The sequence below is a fragment of the Bos indicus genome, chromosome 12 (genome assembly GCF_029378745.1).
Source record: "Bos indicus isolate NIAB-ARS_2022 breed Sahiwal x Tharparkar chromosome 12, NIAB-ARS_B.indTharparkar_mat_pri_1.0, whole genome shotgun sequence".
NCBI lineage: Eukaryota > Metazoa > Chordata > Mammalia > Artiodactyla > Bovidae > Bos > Bos indicus.
The window spans coordinates 64,774,064-64,800,948 of record NC_091771.1 but is presented as its reverse complement, the minus strand read 5'-3'; positions in this window follow the sequence as shown (position 1 = coordinate 64,800,948).

Sequence of the window (26,885 nt, the reverse complement as noted above, 5' to 3'; positions counted from 1 at the left end):
CTATGTTTATCTCTTCATAAGCCTTTTTCATCTTTTCCATATTTATGAAAATTAGCAAGAGCAAGGGATGAATATTTTTCAGTTTACTTCTTTTACTGTAGGGCTAATTTAGATTCCAACTAAGATGACATCCTTTTTAGTATTCTACTCAGTATATTATGGCTTATGAGGTCTTTCCAGTCTACCTGTAGGACACAAATAACTTCAGTCACACAGTGTACTTCACAGATGGCCCTACTTACTTCCAATGGTTATTTCTCTAAGAATAAAGTGTTCATTGCTCAGTCATGTCTGACTCTCTGAGACCCTATGGGCTAGCACACAGGGCTCCTTTGTCCATGGAATTCTCCAGGCAAGAATACTGGATAGTTTTTCTGTGTATTCTTGCCACCTCTTCTTAATATCTCCTACTTCTGTTAGGTCTGTGTCATTTCTGTCCTTTATTGTGCCAATGTTTGCATGAAATGTTCCCTTGGTATCTCTAATTTTCTTGAAGTGATCTCTAGTCTTTCCCATTCTATTGTTTCCCTGTATTTCTTTGCACTGATCACTGAGGAAGGCGTTCTTATCTCTCATTGCTATTCTTTGGAGCTCTGCATTCAGATGGGTATATCTTTCCTTTTCTCCTTTGGCTTTAGCTTCTCTTCTTTTCTCAGCTATTTGTAAAGCCTCCTCAGACAATCATTTTTCCTTTCTTTTTCTTGGGGTGGTCTTGATCCCTGCCTCCTGTACAATGTCAGAACCTCTGTCCATAGTTCTTCAGGCACTCTGTCTATCAGACCTGATCCCTTGGCTCTATCTGTCTAAGCCATCAGGTAATTTCTTATTATGCATACCCAGATAAGGACAATCAATAATACAAGGGGTGGCTTAACATCTAAGGCACCAGGTAATTTCTTGTTATGCATACCCAGATAAGGACTTTATCAATAATACAAGGGGTTCTTTGTGTAAATCTCTGGAATCTCTATATTGTTCCCTTCTCCCTAGTATTGTGCCCTATAAATTTTAGCTAGTACCTTGGCCTCCTTAAATTCCCATCTCAACCTCCTTAACTCAGCAACATCACAAGACTCTGGTGGGGTACTGCATCCCAGCTTTGTCTCCACTATTGTCTCTAAACTATAGTGAGTTGTAGGGCTCACTTCAGTGTGTTCCTTCTCTAAGAGACCCCAGTCCTGCTCTGCTCATGTATGAAATCCTTTTTACAGATACTTTGTCCAATTCCCTAGGTGTTAACATTGGGAATGGTAAAGCAGATCCCTGTTATGTCTTGAAGCTGTAACCTAAAAAATAAAATTTAAGTATATTTACTCTATCATGGAAAGTCATCTTATGTGTTAAGAATAAATCTAAGGAAATATTTGGAAATCATTTACAAAAGCCATACAATGTTATTAGGAGCCTTAAGGAAGACCTGACTCAGTGGAGGAATACACCATGTTCAAATATTGAAAGATTCAAAACTGTAAAGAGAACAAATCTCTCCAAATTAATTTATGGCCTTAATGCATTTTTATTTAAAATCCCAGAGGTTATATAATGGATTTTTACAAATCATTCTAATCATGTTCATCAAAATACAAAGGGAAAAGTACATCCCAGACAACTCTTGAAAAATAACACAGTATAAAGATTTAGTCCTTCAGAAATCAAGAAAGATTTTAAAGATACTTAAGTTAATATAGGATGAAACTGGTACAAAGGATAGCAAAGAGAACAATGGAACACAAGACACGTGGATACATGATTTATGACAAGCATTGTATTGCAAAATATTACAGACAAGATGTTCTTTTCAATAGAAGGTTCTGGATGAATTGGATCTTCTCATGAAAGAAATGAAACTTGACCTTTGTCTCACACCATACACAACAATCTATTTCCTGTTGACTGTAGATCTAAAATGTGAAAGTGACAATATTAAAGCTTTTAAAATACAGTAAAAAATATCTCTATAAATGTGGGCTAGGTAAACAGGACACAAAAGCCCTTGAATCTAAGGGAAAACAGTAGGTTGGATAATATTAAAATTAAAGAATTCTGTTTGTGAGGTGGTCCCATTTAAGGAAGTAGAAAAGAAAAAAAAAATCTACTGAGAAGAAAATATTTGCAACAAATACATACATGAAGTTGCAATGTATCAGTATGAAAAAGTCAGGCAACCCAGGAGAAAACTGACAAAATACTTGAGGAAGGAATCACCAAAAGCTGGCATCCAAGTACACAAAATCTTGAAAATCTAATCAAGCATTAATAATGGGAAATGCAAATTAAAATGACAATGAGATATTCTAATAGGTATCAGTATGGCTAAAAGAAAATAATCTGCAAAGGAACCACCTCTGTATTCAAATATTGATCTCATAAAGCTAATATTGGATAAAGTAATCCAGAAGCATAAGTATATGTATTATATGACTATTCATAAAGGTTAAAAACAAACAGGTAAAATGTGTTTACATATTTAGCAATTGCAACAAGAGTTACGTTGTACAGAATGGGAAGCATAGTAACTAGAAGTCAGCACAAGAAGATCTTGTTTTTTATAATCTTTTCTGTTTTTTAGATGGGTGGTCAAGATATGAGAGATATGTTCACTTTGGGGCCATTCTTTCAATAGTCTTAAGTTTATATATTGCTGTATGTGTTTGTTATGCTTCAGTTGATTAGAGTAAAAAAAGAGAAAAAATGGAGAGAAAGGATTAGACCCAATAAATTTACTAGACCCAATAAATGATTCAAATCAAAGTGTTCACAAATTGTAACAGAATAAAATTTTAAAGGTCCATGTATAGGCTTATTTCTGAAATTTCAGTGCACTAGAAAAATGGGGAGAAGTTCTCAAAAACTTCTAGACAGAGGAGGAAAAACAGGTCAGCTCCAAAGAAGGAAGGATAAGACCTGCATTTTTTTTAAAAAATCAAGTTTGGATTATAGAAGATAAAGGCAGAGTAACTTCAAATTCCTTAGGGAAAATGATATTCAACCTGAAATTCTACATCAAGATAAACTGTCTGATTATAAATTCAAGATAAATACATTTTCTTAAATGGCAGAATCTTAAACAACTATCCTTCATACATCATTTCAGAGGCAGTTGTTCAGTATAAGGGGCTTCCATGGTGGCTCAGAGGGTAAAGAATCTGCCTGCAATGAGGGATAACCAGGTTCAATTCCTGGGTCAGAAAAATCCCCTGGAGAAGGGAATGGCAACTCACTGTAGTATTCTTGCCTGGAAAATTCCATGGAGAGAGGAGCCTGGCAGGCTATAGTCCATGGTGTCCCAAAGAATTGGACATGACTGAGGGACTAACACTCCAGTACTCTTGCCTGGAAAATCCCATGGACGGAGGAGATGATAGGCTCCAGTCCATGGGGTTGCTAAGAGTCGGGCACGACTGAGCGACTTCACTTTCACTTTTCACTTTCATGCATTGGAGAAGGAAATGGCAACCCACTCCAGTATTCTTGCCTGGAGAATCCCAGGGACGGGGGAGCCTGGTGGGCTGCCGTCTATGGGGTCGCACAGAGTCGGCACGACTGAAGTGACTTAGCAGCAGCAGAGGGACTAACACTGCTCAGTACAGAGGTAAAAAAACAAGTGGGAGCAGAGGCTGTAGGATGGCAGAAACAGTGGCCATAACTAAAGAACTCAGGAAAATTAAACCCTGGGATGATGCTTCTACAGTGGACCTTGTGTCATAGATCATTTGAGCTGGCACAATGGAATACCATAGTCTGGTGGCTTATAAACAAACAAGACACATTTCTTATAGTTCTGGAGTCTGAGGAATCCAAGAGCAACATTCCAGTAGATTCCAGGTCTGGTGGCAGCTCACTCTGGATTTACTGATGGCTATCATTTCATTGGTAACCTCACATGACAGAAAAGGCCAGGGAAGTCTCTGGGATCTCTTGCATAAGGGGCACTGACCTCGTTCATGAGCTTGGATCCATCCAGCTCCCAAAGTTCCAACTTTCAACTGCTATCACTCTTGGGGAAAAACTTTCAGTATATGAATGGGGGAGCCCAAATATTCAATCTACATCAGATCAGATCAGTCGCTCAGTCGTGCCCAACTCTTTGCGACCCCATGAACTGCAGCACGCCAGGCCTCCCTGTCCATCACCAACTCCCAGAGTTCACTCAGACTCACGTCCATCGAGTCAGCGATGCCATCCAGCCATCTCATCCTCTGGCATCCCGTTCTCCTCCTGCCCCCAATCCCTCCCAGCATCAGAGTCTTTTCCAATGAGTCAATTCTTTGCATGAGGTGGCCAAAGTTCTGGAGTTTCAGCTTTAGCATCATTCCTTCCAAAGAAATCCCAGGGCTGATCTCCTTCAGAATGGACTGGTTGGATCTCCTTGCAGTCCAAGGGACTCTCAAGAGTCTTCTCCAACACCACAGTTCAAAAGCATCAATTCTTCAGCGCTCAGCCTTCTTCACAGTCCAACTCTCACATCCATACATGACCACAGGAAAAACCACAGCCTTGAGTAGACGAACCTTTGTTGGCAAACTAATGTCTCAGCTTTTGAATATGCTATCTAGGTTGGTCATAACTTTCCTTCCAAGGAATAAACATCTTTTAATTTCATGGCTGCAGTCACCATCTGCAGTGATTTTGGAGCCCCCCAAAATAAAGTCTGACACTGTTTCCACTGTTTCCCCATCTATTTCCCATGAAGTGGTGGGACTGGATGCCATGATCTTTGTTTTCTGAATGTTGAGCTTTAAGCCCACTTTTTTCACTGTCCACTTTCACTTTCATCGAGAGGCTTTTGAGTTCCTCTTCACTTTCTGCCATAAGGGTGGTGTCATCTGCATATCTGAGGTTATTGATACTTCTCCCGGCAATCTTGATTCCAGCTTGTGTTTCTTCCAGTCCAGCGTTTCTCACGATGTACTCTGCATAGAAGTGAAATAAGCAGGGTGACAATATACAGCCTTGACGAGCTCCTTTTCCTATTGGACCATTGAAAGTAGTTATGCTGTGCTAAGTCATACTGGGACTGAAATTGTCAGTGGCTCCAGAATGATCATCCAAAAAAGACACTGACTAGGCAATAGTCAAGTAACTGAATGCAAAAAGTTTGCTGGAAGATAGACTAAATGATATATTTAAGGAATTGCCTCTTCATTCTCTTGCCATAGAACGGAACATTAGAAAATTCAGGAAAAAACAACAAACTGAACATAAGTAATAATCAAGGTCTACATATGAAACAAAGTAAAATGTGTCATTATGGGAACAACTAGAAGAGTATAAGAACTAGAATCAGTCCTTGATGTAAGGAACATTCCTTTGAATATTACTCTTTACCCTGACATTGGGCTTTACAGATGCTAGTAAAGATTGGAATGATTTTACTTCTGCTGTGTATTTTTGCCATGAAAAATATTTATATAGTCAGACTGATGTAAAAGCTTGTTTTCAATCTTCAGAAATTATCTGTGGACAAAGGACTAAATACATAATTATTTTCAAAGTAAAAAAATGCTCACCTTGATAATATATAAGTATAAGGAGATGCAAATGTTGAAAAGGTAGTGAGGAGTGGGGAAGAGATGTGGAGCAATTAGAGGGATATTAATATTCACACCCAGTCAGTAATTAAGAAATAGAATGTCTAAAGAAGATTAAACAAGAAAGGGATAATGTGCATCATCTGCATTTACTAAATCATCAATTGAAAGCACTAAAAGTGATGTAAAATTTTGATCAAATGGGCATGAGGAGAGATAGGGGAAGTGGCAGAAAAGATGTGGTATACCTTCATCTTTCAGCTGGAGTCAAAGATAATGGAAAAAGCTAATACATTACAAAGTAGCATATGTGCATTCCTTTTTGAATTATGGCCATTACTATCAGAATAACTAATAATAGATAAGCTTCAATGTATCACTAGTTGCCTCTGGAGACTTCAAAAAGTTATGGAGGAAGTGGCAACTACTGGTTTTGAATGTAAACTCTTGGATACTATTAGTTTACATGTTTAAAAAATAATAAAAGTTTGTAATTTCAAATAAATGCCTTCCATTTAATTTGAAGCCTTTAATAATACATCAAATCCTCCTGTCTTTTTCTGTGATTTTTTTTCTTCAAAATGAATAATCTTTACTCTTGGGTAGTAACTAGATCGTGTCCTTGGCTGATCCTAACAAGATGCATTCTTTTAGTTTCCTCTACGAATTAGCTAGTTAATGGTCCTCATGATTTGCAAAAGTCTGCCACCTTTGCCCTGTTAGTCTTGCCAGTGCTTTTCTGGCTCAACTAGCATTTCTTTCCTCACTCACCCTCACTGAGTGGATAGGGGCGATTTAAGCAAGGTCAAAAGCTAGGACTTAAAAAAAGTAAGTTGTCATTGTTGTAATTCAATCACTAAGTCCTGTCGAACTTTTTTGTTACCCCCATGAACTGCAGCCCTGCAGGCTCCTTTGTCTGTGGGATTTCCCAGGCAAGAATACTGGAGTGGGTTGCCATTTCCTTCTCCAAGGGATCTTCCCGATCCGGGGATCAAACCTGTGTCTCCTGGATTGCAAGTGGATTCTTAACCACCGAGCCACAGGGGAAGTCAACATGTTTGCCAATTGTTGTTTTGCCACACGATCAGGATTCGATTCTCTGCCAGTGCCTGCTGTGACGGCCTATTTTACTAAATGTGATCAGTCTTGCTATGAAAAAGGGAAACTGAAGAGGATCGTTTGAGAGCCTGTCAGGGCAAACTTCTATTCATTATATGCTGCTTCTTCCCCACAGTCTGGGGTAGCATTCTGGAAAGCATTAAGTGACTACTGTTTCTACTTTACCATTTCACTAGTCAAGTAAACTGAAATAATTTCTCTATAAATGCCCAGCAAATAAGGTGCATTTAGCAGACATCAGATACAATTTACAATTGCAGGAGTAAAACAATATATACAGCAGTTGACCAAATGGATGCCTGGCATAGCTAAAGGGTAACACAATACAATTGACCAAAGCAGTTGCTTTCCTTTATGTGACAGGAGACATTTTATTGACACATTCATTCAAAGAGATATTAACATTTTTTCCTAAGAAAGAATAGCTGAGTTTTTTTTTTTTTTTTTGTAATGTGGATTTTGTTTGAAACTTTCTTTCATATGTCATTTGTCTTCCAAACTGCAGAGGTAATTTTGGGGGTCAAGCACAGGGTGACACTGATCAATCAATGACATTTTCTACTAATGCTGTAAAGTGCATTTCTGACACACTTCCAGTTGTTTCCATTTCATATAATAGCATCACACACATTCAGCAGAACAGATTGCTCATTAAATTTACTATCAGTCTTTGCTTAGGTACATATAAAAGATGCTGAGGAAATTGCATTCATAATAATGCAATATTCCAATTGTTGTTCTTTTTTCTGTGTGCTGCTGGTGTTAACATTGGCAAGCAGGCTTTGCATGGTCCAGATAGTATCTCATAATAGCAAATCCTTAAAATTGAGAATATTACATATACTACTCATTTATAAACTCATGTATGACTCAATGAGAGAGTTCAACATCTACTGTTAATGTTCATTTTATAAAATTAAGGAATCATTATGTGACATAAAATAGCAAAACTTATTATAGCTAAAGATTTTGTAGAAAAATGACTGAAACATGTTGTGTAACTCCAATTATTCCTTTCATTCATAGCACAGTGGTTAACAGAAATGACTGTATCAGAGTACCTGGGTGTGGTTATTGGTTTTGTAATTTACTAACAATGTGGCATTAAAATTGTTTCATCTGTAATAAGGTATTTAAATAAATACTCATTTAACTACATTGTAAGGTTGTTATAAATATTAAATGAATAATATGTAAAATATGTCAAACATGTAGCATAGACATGGTACCATTATGTCAGTGAATGCTGTTATTCTTTCTTCATTCATGCATTTTACTTATTCAACAAGTAGCTATAAGACATCTAATATGGGCCAGTAATTTATCAAAGTGTCAGATATTTCAAATATCTTCAGTTCAGTTCAGTTGTTCAGTCGTGTCTGACTCTTTGCGACCCCATGAATCTAGACACATTATTTGAGAAAAAATTTATAGATGGCATAAGTATTTTTAATTTTTTAAATTTATTTATTTTAATTGGAAGCTAATTACTTTACAATATTGTATTGGTTTTACCATACATCAACATGAATCTACCAGGGGTATACACATGTTCCCCATCCTGAACCCGTCCTCCCTCCTTCCTCCCCATACCTTCCCTCGGGGACATCCCAGTGCACCAGCCCCGAGCATCCTGTATCATACATTGAACCTGGACTAGCGATAAATTTCACATATGATATTATACATGGTAAACAACTATTTTTAAATGACTAATGTGTATAAAAACAAACTGCTAAGTGTTTAGTGTATGCAAAAATGTTCATGATGCATTAACCACTAAAGAGAAAATTGTGTTATTTTTTATATTAGAAAAATGAAATGAATAGAGATAACAGCAAATGCGACAAGGGGGAAAATCAGGACAGTGTATGGGTATTTGAATAAGGTAATAATGACTATTATTAGTTGCTTCTGTGTCTCATTTCACTCTTTATCCCAGTAATTTATCCAGTGTAACTTTAGTTAAGATTCTCAAGGACAACCAAAAAGGAATGGATAAGTTCTTAGAAACATATAGCCTACTAAGACTGAATCATGAAGAATAGAAAATTAGAACAGACTGATTACTGGTAAGGATTTGAATCAGGAATCAAAAACCTTCCAACAAACAAAGTTCAAGACTAGAAGGTTTCATTGATTAATTCTACCAAATATTTGAAAAATTAATACCAATCCTTCTCAAATACTTATAAAAAGTAGGAGAGGGAACACTTCCAAACTCATTTCACAATGCCAGCATTACTCTTATACCAAAATCAGACTAGGACACCACAAGAAAATTATGGGCCAATAGCCGGATGAACATAGATGCAAAAAACCTCAATAAAATATTAGCAAACTAAATTTAATGATACATTAAAAGGATTGTATGCAAAGATCAAACGGGACTTATTCCAGATATCCAAAGCCTATGACTGTGTGGATCACAATAAACTGTGGAAAATTCTGAAAGAGATGGGAATACCAGACCACCTGACCTGCCTCTTGAGAAACCTGTTTGCAGGTCAGGAAGCAACAGTTAGAACTGGACATGGAACAACAGACTGGTCCCAAATTGGGAAAGGAGTATGTCAAGGCTGTATATAGTCACCCTGCTTATTTAACTGATACGCAGAGTGTATCACGAGAAATGCTAGGCTGGATAAAGCACAAGCTGGAATCACGATTGCTGGGAGAAATATCAATAACCTCAGATATGGAGATGACACCACCCTTATGGCAGAAAGTGAAGAAGAACTAAAGAGCCTCTTGATGAAAGTGAAAGAAGAGAGTGAAAAAGTTGGCTTAAAGCTCAACATTCAGAAAACTAAGATCATGGCATCTGGTCCCATCACTTCATGGGAAATAGATGGGGAAACAGTGGAAACAGTGATAGACTTTATTTTTTGGGGCTCCAAAATCACTGCAGATTGTGACTGCAGCCATAAAATTAAAAGAGGCTTGCTCCTTGGAAGGAAAGTTATGACCAACCTAGATAGCATATTAAAAAGCAGAGACATTATTTTGCCAAAACAGTTCCATCTAGTCAAGGCTATGGTTTTTCCAGTAGTCATGTATGGATGTGAGAGTTGGACTGTGAAGAAAGCTGAGTGCCGAAGAATTGATGCTTTTGAACTGTGGTGTTGGAGAAGACTCTTGAGAGTCCCTTGGACTGCAAGGAGATCCAGGCAATCCATCCAAAAGGAAATCAGTCCTGAATATTTATTAGAAGGATTGATGCTGAAGCTGAAACTCTAATACTCTGGCCACCTGATGTGAAGAACTGACTCATTGGAAAAGACCCTGATGCTGGGAAAGATTGAGGGCAGGAGGAGAAGGGGACGACAGAGGATGAGAAGATTGGATGGCATCACCGACTCAATGAACATGAATTTGAGTAGGCTCTGGGAGTTGGTGATAGACAAGGAGGCCTGGCATGCTGCAGTCCATGAGGTTGCAAACAGTTAGATATGACTACTTGACTGAACTGAACTGAATATGGCCCTGCCCATCAGAACAAGACCCAGTTTCCCCCTAGGTGTATCTCTCCCATCCAGAACCTTCCATAAGTCTCTTATCCTTCTCCATTAGAGAGCAGACAGAATGAAAACCATAGTCACAGAAAACTAACCTATCTGACCTAAATCTGATCACATGAACCACAGCCTTATCTAATTCAATGAAACTATGAGCCATGCTTGTAGGGCTACCCACAATGGACGGGTCACGGTGGAGAGTTCTGACAAGATGTGGTCCATTGGAGAAGGGAATGGCAAACCACTTCAGTATTCTTGCCTTGGGAACCCCATGAACTGTTCTTCAAAAATGCATTTAATTACCTTAACTCCCCCCAAGCCTTTTAAAAATATCATCTGACATAATATCCAGCTTCACTGTGTTGCTATAGCAGAGTTACTATAATAACTAGTATGTCTATGATCACTAGGAAAAATCTTTAATATCTTATTTGCATTATCGTAGCATAACTTGCATCACTTTCACGTCTTATTGGTCAACTAGATGATAGTGTACGTTTTGGGAGACTTAAGAATGTGTTTCAGGCTTTGGAACAAAGACATGTGATGCTTTCAGTGAGTGACCTTTAACAAGTGATTAAATATCTCTGAAATTCAGTGTCCTCTTATTTAAAAGAATGGGTAGGACATTCTTCTTTACATTTAAAAGGCCTAGCTACCCTGAATTGTAAGGTTTCAACATGTATCAATTTTATCATTTTTTGAGATCAGTGACTCTGTCTTGTATTCCTTTCATTCTCCACAGTACTCAGATTAGTGTCGTTCCATTTTTTTGGAACTCAAATGTGTGGAATTGATTTTGCTTAATAAAGAAAAAGGAAATGTGACTCTTTAAGCATGACGAAAGAACTATGTGAATATTTTGATATATAATGTGAAGCAATATCCCATTGCTATTGATCGTAGGGAGGCAGCATCAGTAGCTACATTGCAATGGTGCCTATCAATCAGTAATGGGCTGAATTGACTAGATCAAAAACATTAGGCAGCCAACGAGGAAAGAGGCAGAACATTAAACAAATTTAGGTTTTGCTAGCTGTGTTTTGAGTCTCCAACTGGAGGACAAATTGCAAGTATTCTCTCTGATGAAAGGACTTTAAGTCATGTAGTTGTCATTTAAGCCTCATTTATTCATACAAGTCTTGCAATCAATGATAATGCCATTGTAAGGAGAGAAATGTAGATCTTCAAAGCTGAAAAATATTCCGATGCAAACTAAAGTGCAGCTTTGCCTTATGCAAAACAGCTCTCTTGATTCAGATCATGCTTTTCACTCCCACTTTAGATTATACTTTCTTGTGCTCAACTGAAAGACGAAGGGGGATATTTTGGATGCTTGAGACATTGAGAATTGATATAATTAAGATGTGGAGTGAAATTATTTTGATTTGGAGTTCGGTTGTTGCAAGCAGAAGATGCTGTCCTGGATGCAAATAGGGGAGATTTTTCTCTTCCACTTCACCCACATTGTCTGGGAAAAAAATCAATTGTTTGACAATTAAATGTGGAGCCCACTGCTGATCAACAGCAGGTCTTGACAGGTTGGGATTAGATATCCAACTGCAGCTGTTTTTCTCCTCCCTCCTCTAGCACTGATGTGCTGTGGAATTTGATTTAGGTATTTGGGATATAGAAAATTATATGTTAGGTAAGAAAATAAGCAGGAACTTTTTTTTTTTCCAGGTGATTTTTTTTAAAACATCCTGATGATGATACTCACTATAAATACTTCATCTTCTTCTCACCCACCCCTGAGGCTAAGTAGAGGATTTTCTTTCAGAAAGATTCTATTTTTCTGAGTAAAACTAAGCTATTTTATGTATCATACATTTCTCTGAAATACACACTTGGCCCTAAGATCAACAAGAATAAACATTTTGATGGGATTGTCAAAAAGGTTAATATGATGTTGGACTGGTGAATGTTATAGCACAATTGATGGTAGATGAACCAGATGACCTCTGGGGTCCTGTGATTTCCTGGCTGGAGAGGGTGAAAGTGACATCATGGTTATTAATAGGCGAAGACTGGCTAAAAACACCAATGTTCTCTAAGCTGTACACGAATGAAAAATTTCTTTGTTCAGCAAAACTGCTGTGTGCAGCCAGGGGTGGTTAAAATACATTACACGAAGATGCTGGAAACCTAGGTTCTGTTCCTTGCTGGTTCTCTAACTAGCAGTGTGACCTCAGCCAGCTCAATTAACCTCTCTGTATTCCTTTCCTTGCATATAAAACAAGCAGAACAATACCTGCCTTTTCTAACTTTCAGGATTGTTTTCCAATTCAACTGAGATAAAACATGCAGAAGTGTTTTGGAATGTATTGTGTGGCATACAAATGGAAGTTAATAATCATTGCCAACTCTGTTTATGACTCTTTTTCTTTCAAAGGCTGTCCTTGCTCAAAATGAGTCATTCTTCTTACTGCAATTACTTCAAGCTGATTATGTGATCATTTCCCCCTCTCTGGCATCCTATAGCCATATCACATGCATTGTAGACTTCTTGATTGTGTCTAAAATTTTAGTTTAGTATACTGCTTTATATCCTCCCAATCAAACTTACCTGTCATTCAAGAGTTGTTTGGGGACATAGGTGTTGCCCATTACATGTGTTTTCTCGACTCAGTAGAATTGAGTTTTAGCAAATGATGTATCTACATTTGACAATGCATTATATTCTGAGACCTCGTTCTTAGCCATGTAGTGTCATGAATTCACTAAGGTATACATTCCTCATAGGTGATATAGATAAAACTGTTTAAGAAATTGGATATGGTCCTTGTAAAAACTCCAAGTCTGACAAGCTTTAACCCTATTGTTGCTAGTAAGTCAGCATTTTATGATTAGAAGTTGATGACCTGTACATTCAGCACTATATAATTACTTTATCCTACTTGGTCCTCAAAAAAAAAAAAAAGCCAAAAAGCATACCTCTTTGCCTATTATTCCGTATTCACAAGGGCCTCAAACTCCTGTCTCCAGATTTATTTTCATATTTCTGATTACTGCCCTTGGATTCCAGCAAGGTTGTCAACATTTATCTACATACCTTATGACACTAAACATTTTTAACATTCACAGAAAATGATGAAGTCTTGCCAACAAGATTCTCATCTAGTAGGCCATTTATGCATATGCAAGAATTTGGGTCAAGATCCTCTCCTGTTCTCGAGTCCATTTCTAAGTCTTTGGGGATTCCATCTACTCTGAAACATCCTGTTCCCCCAAATCAAAATGCCTGGCTACAACTTGAGCAGCAGATCATCCACAATGCAAGCAGCAGCTGAATGGGCCAAGGACACAACAGGTCCCATGAATGGAAATCAGGTCAGGGATGCACATGAATCTGATCACACACTAGTTTCACTTCTTGCATGCTAAGTCACTCCCGTTGTGTCTGACTCTTTGTGACCCTTTGGACTGTAGCCAGTCAGGCTCCTCTGTCCATGGGATTCTCCAGGCAAGAAAACTGCAGGGGGTTGCCATTTCCTCCTCCAGGGGATCTTCCTGACCCAGGGATCAAACCTGCATCTCTTAAGTCTCCTGCATTGGCAGGCAGGTTCTTTACCACTAGCCCCACCTGATTTTGCATCTTCCTTAAACTGTAAAATTTGCTTAAGATTATGGTTATCTGGGCTCCCTTGGTGACTCAGGAGGTAAAGAATCTTTCTGCAATGTGGACCTGGGTTCTATTTCTGAATCAGGAATATCCCCTGGAGAAGGAATGGCAAACTACTCTAGTATTCTTGCTTGGAAAATCCCATGGACAGAGGAGACTGGCAGGCTGTAGTCCATGGGGTCACAGAGAGTTGGACATGACTGAGTGACTAACACTTGCACACTTTTCATGGTTATCTAGTCCACCTTAAAGCTTACCCCTGGGTGACTCTAAGAAAGTCTTAGAAACAGGAAGCAGGGCATTCACTGTCCACCAGGACTCTGCCTGTTCAACTGAGCTCACACTGGGCTCTTTGTATCCAGGAAGAGGTACAGTTGTTTCTAGGGGCTTCTCAGGTGGCTCAGTGGTAAAGAATCTGCCTGCAAGGAAAGAAATGCTTTGATCCCTGGGTCAGGAAGATCCCCTGGAGGAGGAAATGGCAACCCAGTCCAGGATTCTTGACTGGAGAATCCCATGGACAGAGGAGCCTGGTGGGCTCCAGTCCATGGGATGGCAAAGAGTAGGATGCAACTGACACATAAAATACACAGTTGTTTCCAGAGCTACAGGCCCATGTGCTTTTGAAGGGCTATCCAACTTCTCAACCTCACCTGCGATGCCCTGTAAAATATAAGAACAGGGGACTGATTTGTGCTAAGACTACCATGGCCCAAACTAGGGACTGAAAAAGATATCTACTAGCTCCTCACTACATCCAGTATTTCAATAATAATAATGATATCATTACTACCAGTAGTAGTAGTACTTCACCATTTGCTTGGTGAAGACTCTACACTTTCCACATGAAGGGTATTTTATTTCTTGGATGCTTTCTGGATTTTTTTTTTTTTTTATTGTAAAGGTCATCTTCTCAACTTTTTATAAGGCTCCAAATAGATATTAAGTTCCATGCTACCAGCAAGTTTGAAAGTGGGTCATTGGATTCTAATTCATTCTTCTCAGTGGTAAGAGCTCTGAATAAGCCAGTTCTTCTACTAAATGACCTTTTTGGCAAGCACATCTATCCAAATGCAATTTTTTTTTTCTTTTTTATTGTCAAAGGGAATTCAGAGTAATTGAAAAAGACCATGGAATTAACAGGTTTTGGAGAACGCTTTACAATGAGCAGATCCTCACTACTCAGTTTAGGGAACACACTCATGTAAACAGGATGCGCACATATAGTATAGTAGTGGAAAATGGCCATTTTGTTGCCACAGGGATGGCGCAGAGTGTCATTTTATTTGTTTTTAAAAATATTTATCTATTTTGTTGCATCAGGTCTTAGTTACAGCATGCAAGATCTTTAGTTTCAGCATGTGGGATCTAGTATCCTGACCAGGGATTGAACCCAGACATTGGGAACACAGAGTCAGTCACCACCAGGGAAGTCCCTGTCATTTTATTTTAGTTTAATCTCCCTTTGATAAAAGAAGGTTTCTCACTCCATACCTTTCCTCCAGTTTGGCTTACTCTTACGTGTTCTGATACAAGGGTTTTATTAATAAGGATGGCTTATTAGAGGTCGCCAGGAAATGGCAACCCATTCCAGTATTCTTGCCTGGAGAATTCCATGGACAGAGGAGCCTAGGCAGGCTACAGTTCAACAAAGAGTTGGACATGACTGAGCGACTAACATCACTCAGTAACATAGTGACACACATCTAAGTAGGAAATTAGGTATTTCTCTTCTTCATTTACATATATACTCTGTATATCAGGGAGGGGATGTTATGACTAATATCAACATCATAATACAAATCTGTGTTACTTGACCAGACTGTGTAATGTGCAGTCCAGACAATGTAAACATGCTCACATTTGTAGGTTGCTTTTTGGGGGTTCTGGCCTCAGGTGGTCGGCCTCTGCCTGCCACTGTTTTCCAGCCATCTAGACTGCATTGCCTAGTGAGTTGCAAGGACTCAGTACAATCAGAAATAATCATTGTTCACAAACCTCTTCCCCTAGCATGCTTTTCCTCCTCACTTCCATTTACCACTGAAAGTTTTGCAGTTAATGTAATGCCTTACTTCACATTCCTGAGTGAGGAACTTGAGTGATACTTTCACTTCTATGTTCACTCATTTTTGATCATTCAACAATTGCTATTGCTTCCTAGTTCCTACTGCTGCTGCTAAGTCACTTCAGTCATGTCTGACTCTGTGTGACCCCATAGATGGCCGCCCACCAGTCTCCCCCGTCCCTGGGATTCTCCAGGCAAGAACACTGGAGTGGGTTGCCATTTCCTCCTCCAATGCATGAAAGTGAAAAGTGAAAGTGAAGTCGCTCAGTCATGTCCGACTCTTAGCAACCCCATGGACTGGAGCCTACCAGGCTCCTCTGTCCATGGGATTTTCCAGGCAGGAGTACTGAAGTGGGGTGGCATTACCTTCTCCGTCCTAGTTCCTACAAGCTCTCAAATATGTCCTTTCTTTACATCTCTATTGCAGTTTTCTAACCAAAAAACCCTTTATTTTTAGAGCACTTACATGCTCACAGCTAAACGAATGAAAAGTACAGAGCATTCTGTAATACCCCTTGTCTTTTAGACACCCACAATCTTCACCACTATTGACATCCTGACCACAGTGCATCATTTGTTACCAGTGGTGAACCTACACTGGCCCATCATTATCACCTAAAGTTCACAGCTTATATGAAGTCTCATCCTTGGTGTTTTAAATTCAGTGGGCTTTGACAAGTATATAATGACATGCTTCCACCATTGTAATACTGAGTAGCTTCAAGCCCTAAAAACACCCAATGCTTTACCTGCTTAACCATCCCTCCTCCTCAACCCCTGACAGCCACTAATCTTGTTACTGTCTGTACAGGTTTGCTTTCCCATGTTTGTTTTCTTTCTTTACTCAGGATATGCATGTCTATTTTAATATATCTCCATATCTCCTAATAAATCTCCCTTCCTATTAATTTTCCATACAGAAAGTTGATTTTCTGATGCACCATTTAATCATCCCAGCGTCATGCTTAAATGACTTTTCACTGCCTCCAGTGTAAAGTCCTATTATTCAGTGATCCAAAGCTCATCAATATCTGGACCCTGCTTATCTCTTTTCCTTCATTTCATATATCCTGCCATACTGAAGGAACTGCAGTTCACAGAATGAACTGTGCTCTGTCTTTATGTATATTTATAGATTATTTTTCCTTTTCTAGGAATATATTTGTCCCTCCCATCACCTGGATATATTAAACTTGCTCCTCAAATCTCAGAATAGTATCTCTTTCTTTCAGAGCAAACTAAAATAACCTAAGATTATGAACTCTTATATAACGTCCTGCATTATGTCCTCCTCATCATGGTACAAAATCACTATACAAAAGACATCTGCTTCCTAGCTGGTGTTTTTCATGAGGGAATTAGGTCCCTGAAGGCAGGAGTTGTACTTGTTCCTGTTTTTTCAGTAATTACCTACTTTCATATTTCCATATACACTCATTTTTCTTTGGTCTTAGTGAAATTCGAAGCTACTAATAAAAAGCTGAGGAACTATTACATTGATGTAAATAAACTGTCAAATAGCCTCCATATTTTAGCATTGTCATGTTTGGCACCCAAGTAAAACTGTTCCAGACTAGGATATGATTTCTTTCCAGGTATATTATTATCATTTTTTTTTAATTTTAAAAAGCCCCTTTTATTATGGAAAATCTATAGCATATACAAAAGTAGAGAAAATATTCCCATGTCCCCTTGCCTAGCTTCAAAAATTGAACATATGGTCTATCTTGCTTCATCTATGAGCCCTATTCCCTCTGCCATCTTCCATTCCCCAGATCAGTTCAGTTCAGTTCAGTTGCACAGTTGTGTCCGACTCTGCGACCCCATGAATCGCAGCACGCCAGGCCTCCCTGTCCATCACCACCTCCCAGAGTTTACTCAAACTCACATCCATCGAGTCAGTGATGCCATCCAGCCATCTCATTCTCTGTTGTGCCCTAGTCCTACTGCCCCCAATCCTTCCCAGCATTAGAGTCTTTTCCAATGAGTCAACTCTTCGCATGAGGTGGCCAAACTTTTGGAGTTTCAGTTTTAGCATCATTCCTTCCAAAGAACACCCAGGACTGATCTCTTAGAGAATGGACTGGTTGGATCTCCTTGCAGTCCAAGGGACTCTCAAGAGTCTTCTCCAACACCACACTTCAAAAGCATCAATTCTTCAGCACTCAGCTTTCTTCACAGTCCAACTCTCACATCCATACATGACTACTGGAAAAACCATAGCCTTGACTAGACGGACCTTTGTTGGCAAAGTAATGTCCCTGCTTTTGAATATGCTATCTAGGTTGGTCATAACTTTCCTTCCAAGGAGTAAGAGTCTTTTAATTTCATGGCTGCAGTCACCATCTGCAGTGATTTTGGAGCCTCCAAAAATAAAAAGTCTGACACTGTTTCCACTCTTTCCCCATCTATTTTCCATAAAGTGATGGGACCAGATGACATGATCTTCATTTTCTGAATGTTGAGCTTTAAGCCAACTTTTTACTTTCCCCTTCCCTTTCATCAGGAGGGTTTTTAGTTCCTCTTCACCTTCTGCCATAAGGATGGTGTCATCTGCATATCTGAGGTTATTGATATTTCTCCCGGCAGTCTTGATTCCAGCTTGTGCCGCATCCAGCCTAGCATTTTGCATGACGTATTCTGCACAGAAATTAAATAAGCAGGCTTATAATATACAGTCTAGATGTGGCTGTACCAATCAACATTGCACGAAGGTTTCCTTTTGTCCACATCCTTGCCAACCTTGTTATTCCTTGTGTTTTCTTTTTTATTATTTTTTTAAAATTTTATTTTATTTTTAGAAAGTAAAGGGAGTTTTTCAGCAAATGGATAGAAATATAGGTATTTATTACACAGTGAATCTTATCATCTAGGATCCTTTGACATGTTCCCAACTAGGATGAAGATATTCAATGTCCTTAAGTCCTATGGCTACTAAACTTTGTAGTTTTATTTTTAGGGAGAAACACAGCTATTTTAAAATGAATGCAACTAGCTTGTAAAAATATATAATATATACATTACCAATCTAGTAAACATTTACTAAGGAAACTAAATAGACCTAACAGCTAAGTCTCTTCATTATAGGTATGCTTGAAAGCTTTGTCAATCCTTAGATACTGAAATACTTCTTTACAATAATTGAGCTTCAAAAATTCAAAATACATGTGACATACTATCACCATTGGTTTTTTTCTTTAACTCTAGGACAGACAGCTGAGTGTTGACTCAATTAATCTCCTTTGTCATCATTTATATACTTAAAGCCTTCCTTTCCCCTCTATCTCCTCTGCCCACTCAGCCTTTTTCCCATTTATATTCCTTCCACAAGTTTGTCCACAGGTGTCTGCGCCTTTGTTTATTCTACATAAATGATATTGTATCATAGAATCATTCTTTTTAATTTGTACTCATAAAGTATTTTTTTTTTCATTTTTTGAATGTTGAGTTTATTTATTTATTTAAATTTTATTTTATTTTTAAACTTTACAATATTGTATTAGTTTTGCCAAATATCGAAATGAATCCACCACAGGTATACCCGCGTTCCCCATCCTGAACCCTCCACCCTCCTCCCTCCCCTCCCCTCCCTCTGGGTCATCCCAGTGCACCAGCCCCAAGCATCCAGTATCGTGCATCAAACCTGGACTGGCGACTCGTTTCATACATGATATTATACATGTTTCAATGCTATTTTCCCAAATCTCCCCACAAGCAATAAATGCTGGAGAGGGTGTGGAGAGAAGGGAACTCTCTTGCACTGTTGGTGGGAATGCAAACTAGTACAGCCACTATGGAGAACAGTGTGGAGATTCCTTAAAAAACTGGAAATAGAACTGCCTTATGATCCAGCAATCCCACTGCTGGGCATACACACTGAGGAAACCAGAAGGGAAAGAGACACGTGTACCCCAGTGTTCATCGCAGCACTGTTTATAATAGCCAGGACATGGAAGCAACCTAGATGCCCATCAGCAGATGAATGGATAAGAAAGCTGTGGTACATATACGCAAGGGAGTATTACTCAGCCATTAAAAAGAATACATTTGAATCAGTTCTAATGAGATGGATGAAACTGGAACCTATTATACAGAGTGAAGTAAGCCAGAAAGAAAAACACCAATACAGTATACTAACGCATATGTATGGAATTTAGAAAGATGGTAACAATAACCCTGTGTACGAGACAGCAAAAGAGACACCGATGTATAGATCAGTCTTATGGACTCACAAAGTATTTTTATAAAGCGAAACATGTAACTCCTTATATATCAACTGCTGAAGAGTAGGGCAATTTATTGATACAAACTGATGTAATTTTCAGTAACTTCAGGTTAGTAATTATAAAATATGAGGTTTTAGGAAATAGGATAAATGTGTTACCTAAATTAACTAATAGATTATCTTTTTAAAAAGTTGTTTCCAGAAATCACTATAATTTAATAATTATCATTATCAATAGATGATTGGTTTAGGAATAATTAGAAAGGTTATAGAGCTCAGTTTTGTGCCTTCAGGTTGTGCTTCCTTTGATTGTTATAGAATTCTCTATAACTTAGCCACTTGCCTGAGATCATGTCATCCAATTCATTGTTACCATATAAGTGCTGCCTTCATAACCCTTTTTGGGGGAATTTTAGGGTCATAGGAAATGTTTCTTCTCGATTTTATTAAGAAGTGGCTATATTTGGCTCATATTTGGTTCATATTCTTATCAAAACAAAATGTGGTATCTCCCCACAATGCACTCCAGCATTTGACAATATAAATACTGTTCTTAGTAACACATTTTAAAATGTCTTTGAAAACTCTGTGGCATGTGTCTTCAGTGTGACAACTTATCTCCTTTGATCTCTTTTGGTTTCTCTTGGACTGCATTTTTTCTTGCCCTCACATTTTAACATCTAATATATAATGTAACCGTGCTTATTTAACTTACATACTGAGTACATCAGGCAAAATGCCAGGCTGGATGAACCACAAGCTGGAATCAAGATGGCTGGGAGAAATAACAATAATCTCAAATATGAAGATGACACCACCATTATGGCAGAAAGTGAAAAAGAACTAAAGAGCCTCTTGATGAAAGTGAAAGAGGAGAGTGAAAAAGTTGGCTTAAAACTCAACATTCAGAAAACTAAGATCATGGCATCTGGTCCCATCACTTCATGGCAAATAGATGGGGAAACAAAGCAAACAGTGACAGACTTTATTTTCTTGAGCTCCAAAATCACTGCAGATGGTGACTGCAGCTGTGAAATTAAAAGAGGATTCCTCCTTGGAAGAAAAGCTATGACCAACCTAGACAGTATATTCAAAAGCAGAGACATTACTTTGCCAACAAAGGTCCATCTAGTCCAGACTATGGTTTTTCCAGTGGTCATGTATGGATGTGAGAGTTGGACTATAAAGAAAGCTGAGCACTGAAGAGCTGATGCTTTTGAACTGTGGTGTTGGAGAAGACTCTTGAGAGTCACTTAAGGACACCAAACCAGTGCATCCTAAAGGAAATCAGTCCTGAATATTCATTGAGAGGACTGATGCTGAAGCTGAAACTCCAATACTTTGGTCACCTGATGTGAAGAACTGACTCATTTGAAAACACCCTGATGCTTGGAAAGATTGAAGGTGGGAGGAGAGGGGGACAACAAAGGATGAGATGGTTGGATGGCATCACTAACTCTATGGACATGAGTTTGAGTAAGCTCCGGGAATTGGTGATGGACAGGGAAGACTGGTGTGCTGCAGTCCATGGGGTCACAAAGAGTTGGATATGATTGTGTGACTGAACTGAACTGAACTGATAGCATGTAACTTCATCTTGATTTTTCAAATACAAATTCACATATTGTGTTTTTTATTTTATAGCACTTAATGATACATTCAAAAGTTCTATTTTATAATCTTTTAATTTTGAAATAATGATTAATAAGAATTCAGCTTTATTTTAATGACTGGAGAAGCAAAATTTATTTTTTTTCCAGGTTTCTACTGCAGAAAGTCATCTTTAAAACTCATAGTCTTTCTATCAAACTTACTCCTTCCTATTGATTTACATGGTTTTAAAGTATACTCACGTACACATGGGCACACACACACACACACACACACACACTGTGTGCTTTATGCCCTTGGAGGGTATAATAGTTTAATACTGTGTTCAAAAATTTCTGTGCACATTTCTCTTTTTATTTTTTTAGTTTTCCTTTTTGACTTTCACTTCTCACTTTATACTTTGTCCCTCTAATCTTGTGATGACCTACGTTAAAAATAATGGAAATGCATGTGTGATTTCTTAACCTTTTTGGTCATTCTTTAAATAGTGGATTTGTGTGTAATAATATGCATTTTTCTTTTCCATGGTAACCATAGAAACAAGATTGTAGTGTACAATAAGCTTTAGAATTTAGATGATTTGAAACAAGAACAAACATATCTGCCACAGTGAGGAGAACACTTTTTTCTCCCTCCAGTGAATTACCAAAGTGGGCTTTACATACATACACACACAATTTATTTCCAAATATGTGAAAATGTTGTAAACTCAGTAAGTATGGGAAATTTGATAGGGTGGTTTATTTATGCAAATTTATAAAATTATCAGTAACTTCAGGTTAGTAATTATAAAATGTGAGGTTTTAGGAAACAGGATACATGTGTTACCCGAATTAACTAATGGATTTACCTTTTAAGAAACTGTTGCCAGAAATCACTGTTATTTAATAAGTTGATATACTATCAATAACTGATTGGTCTAAAAATAATTTAAATGGTGATAAAGCTCAGTCTTACACCTTCAGGATGTGCTGCTCTCCATTTATACCAAGTACTTGCTCTGCTATGTAATAACTTTATCCAGAATTCACAAAAGGAACCTGAATTATAAACTTTTACTGATCATTAACTCCAACTAGGAGACATTTAAAGTCCTGGGTTATTTTTGTTAATGAAAAATGAAAGAGTTAATCACTCATTCATGTTCGACTCTTTGTGACCCCATGGACTGTCCAGGCTCCGCTGTCCATGGAATTCACCAGGCAAGAATACTGGAGTGCGTAGCCATTTCCTTCTCCAGGGGATTCTCCCAGAGAATCCATGTCTTCTGCATTGGCAGGCAGAGTTTTTAACACTGAGAAACCTGGGAATCCCATTTTGTACTTATCTTGATGTAGTTAAATCATGGCTTATTACTGGAAAATTAATGCTCCTAATTTTTGTCATAAGTAATACTGTGATGAAAAATTTGTGATATACATTTTGAGACATCTAATTATTCCTTAGAATAGAATCACAGGAATGAGATTCCTGGAATAATAGTTGACATATGTAAACAATAAGCCTATTATTGAAATAATCTTTTGGATTTATCTGATTCAGGTATCTAAGTTGCTGTCATGAGTGGAATTTTTTAAGTTCAAAGACTTGCAATCAAAATAAGTAAGTAACTGTCCATTGCAAATAAGTGCATCCACAGTATAAAAGTGAGGACCAGGGCACAGAATAATACTCTTTCCTAATTGACAGAGCAAGAAAGTGGAGGACACAAGATGAAGATCTAGATAATTTGACTCTGAGCTACATTGTATTTTTGAGGGCATAATATTTCACATCTTCATGTTTATCTCAACTGTTTGTTGTAGTTATAATTGCTTTTATAATTTTTTGTCTTTTAATATTCATACTAGCTTATTTAAGTGGTTAACCATCAGCCCTTACTATATATTTACCTTTCCTAGTGGGATTTTCCTTTTCTATATTTTATTTCTTTTCCACTTAGAGAAGACATTTCAACATTTCTTTTAGGGTAAGTTAGGTGTTGAGCCAGAGAAGGCAATGCAACCCACTTCAGTACACTTGCCTGGAAAATCCTATGGATGGAGGAGCCTGGTAGGCTGCAGTCCATGGGGTCGCTAAGAGTTGGACACGACCGGGCGACTTCACTTTCACTTTTGACTTTCATGCATTGGAGGAGGAAATGACAACCCACTCCAGTGTTCTTGCCTGGAGAATCCCAGGGACGGGGGAGTCTGGTGGGCTGCCATCTATGGGGTCGCACAGAGTCGGACACGACTGAGGCGACTTAGCAGCAGCAGCAGCAGCAGCAGGTATTGAATGGGCTTCCCAAGTGGCACTAGTGGTAAGGAGCCTGCCTGTCAATGCAAGATACATAAGAGACACGGGTTTGATCCCTGTGACACAAAGATCCCCTGGAGGAGGGCATGGTAGCCCACTTCAGTTTTCTTGCCTGGAGAATCCCATGGGCAGAGGAGCCTGGAGCTGAAGTCCATAAGGTCACACAAAGTCTGACACAACTGAAGCAATGTTGCATTCATGTATGCACATGTGTATTAAACTCTTCTCATTTTTGCTTGTTTGAGTTCTCTCTCTCTCCTTTGATCCTAAGTGATAATCTTTCTGGGTAGAGAATCTCAGGTTGCAGCTTTTTCCCTTTCAGCAATTTGAATATACCAGGCCACTTTCTTCTGGCCTGCAATGTTTCAGCAGGAAAACCAGCTGATAGCTTTATAGAGGTTCCTTTGTATAGGAGCTTTTCTCTTGCTGCTTTTAGAATTCTCTAACTTTTGCCTTTCTGATTAATGGTATGTCTTGGTGTGGATCTTGGTTTGGGTTCATCTTGTTGGGAACCCTTTTTGTTTCACTGGACCTGGATATGTTTCCTCCTTCAGGTCTGGAGAGTTTTAAGCCATGATTTCTTCAGATACATTTACAATCCCCTTCTCCCTTTTTTCCTTCTGGAGCTCCTATAACATGCGTGTTGTTATGGTTGATGCTGTCAAAGATAATAATGATCTCTTAAACTGTTTTCATTTCGAGGTTTTGTTTTTTGCTATTCTCACTGGGTGTTAATTCTAGAGGTTCTTGTAGGTCTTCATAGAACCGTTCAACTTCAGCTTCTTCAGCATTACTGGTTGGGGCATAGACTTGGATTACTGTGATATTGAATGGTTTGCCTTTGAAACGAACAGAGATCATTCTGTTATTTTTGAGATTGCACCCAAGTACTGCATTTCAGTCTCTTTTGTTGACTGTGAGGGCTATTCCATTTCTTCTACGGGATTCTTGCCCACAGTAGTAGATATAACGGTCTTCTGAATTAAATTCACCTATTCCAGTACATTTTAGGTCACTGATTCCTAAAATGTTGATGTTTACTCTTGTCATCTCCTGTTTGAATACTTCTAATTTACCTTGATTCATGGACCTAACATTCCAGGTTCCTATGCAATATTGCTTTTTACAGCATCAGACTTTACTTCTATCACCAGTCACATCCACAACTGGGCATTGTTTTTGCTTTGGCTCCATCTCTTCATTCTTTCTGGAGCTATTTCTCCACTCTTCTCCAGTAGTATATTGGGCACCTACCAACCTGGGGAATTCATCTTTCAGGGTCATATCTTTTTGCCTTTTCAGACAGCTCGTGGGGTTCTCAAGGCAAAAATACTGAAGTGGTTTGCCATTTCCTTCTTCAGCGGACCACATTTTGTCAGAATGCTCCACCATGACCCATCTATCTTGGGTGACCCCACATGACATGGCTCATAGTTTCATTGAGTTAGACAAGACTCTGGTTCATGTGATCAGTTTGATTAGTTTTCTGTGATTGTGGTTTTCGTTCTGTCTGCCCTCTGACAGATAAGGACAAGAGGCTTATGGAAGCTTCCAGATGGGAGAGACTGACTGAGGGGGAAACTGGGTCTTGTTCTGATGGGAGGAGCCATGCTCAGTAAATCTTTAATCCAATTTTCTGTTGATGGGCGGGGCTCTGTTCCCTCCCTGTTGTTTGGTCTGAGATCAAACTATGGTGGATGTAATGAAGATAATGGTTATCTCCTTCAAAAAGTCCCATGCATGCACTTCTGCATTCAGTATCCCTGACCCTACAGCAGGCCACCGCTGACCCACGTCTCCACTGGAGACTACTAGACACTCACAGGCAAGTCTGGATCATCTCTTGTGGGGTCACCGCTCCTTTCTCCTGGGTTCTGGCGTGCACAAGGTTTTGTTTGTGCCCTCCAAGAGTCTGTTTCCCCAGTCCTGTGGAAGTTCTATAATCAAACCCCACTTGCCTCCAAAGTCAAATTGCCTGGGGGTTCTCAGTCCCTTTGCCAGATCCCCAGGTTGGGAAATCTGTTGTGGGTCCTAGAACTTTCTTAACAGTGTGAGAATGTCTTTGGTATAATTGTCCTATAGTTTGTGGAAAAAAACTTTGACTGTGTCGATCACAACAAACTGTGGAAAATCTTCAACAGATAGGAATACCAGACCACCTTACTTACCTCCTGAGAAATCTATGCAAATCAAGAAGCAACAATTCGAACCGGACATGAAACAACAGACTGGTTCCAAATTGAGAAAGGAGTAGATCAAGGCTGAATATTGTCACCCTGTTTATTTAACTGATGTGCAGAGTACATCATGAGAAATGCCAGACTGGATGAATCACAAGCTGGAATCAAGACTGCCGGGAGAAATATCAATAGCCTCGGATATGCAGATGATACCACCTTTATGGCAGAAAGTGAAGAGGAAGTAAAGAGTCTCTTGATGAAAGTGAAAGAGGAGAGTAAAAAAGTTGGCTTAAAACTTAACATTCAAAAAACTAACATCATGGCAAATGGTGCCATCACTTCACAGCAAATAGATGGGGAAACAATGGAAACAGTGACAGACTTTATTTTCTTGGTCTCCAAAATCACTGCAGATCGTGATTGTAGCCATGAAATTAAAAGAGGCTTGCTCCTTGGAAGGAAAGCTATGACCAACCTAAACAGCATATCAAAAAGCAGAGACATTACTTTGCCAACAAAGTCCATGTAGTCAAAGTTATGGTTTTTCCAGTGGTCATGTATGGATGTGAGATTTGGACTGTGCAGAAAGCTGAGCACTGAAGAATTGATGCTTTTGAACTGTGGTGTTGGAGAAGACTCTTGAGAGTCCCTTGGACTGCAAGGAGATCCAACTAGTCCATTCTGAAGGAGATCAGCCTTGGGTGTTCTTGGAAGGACTG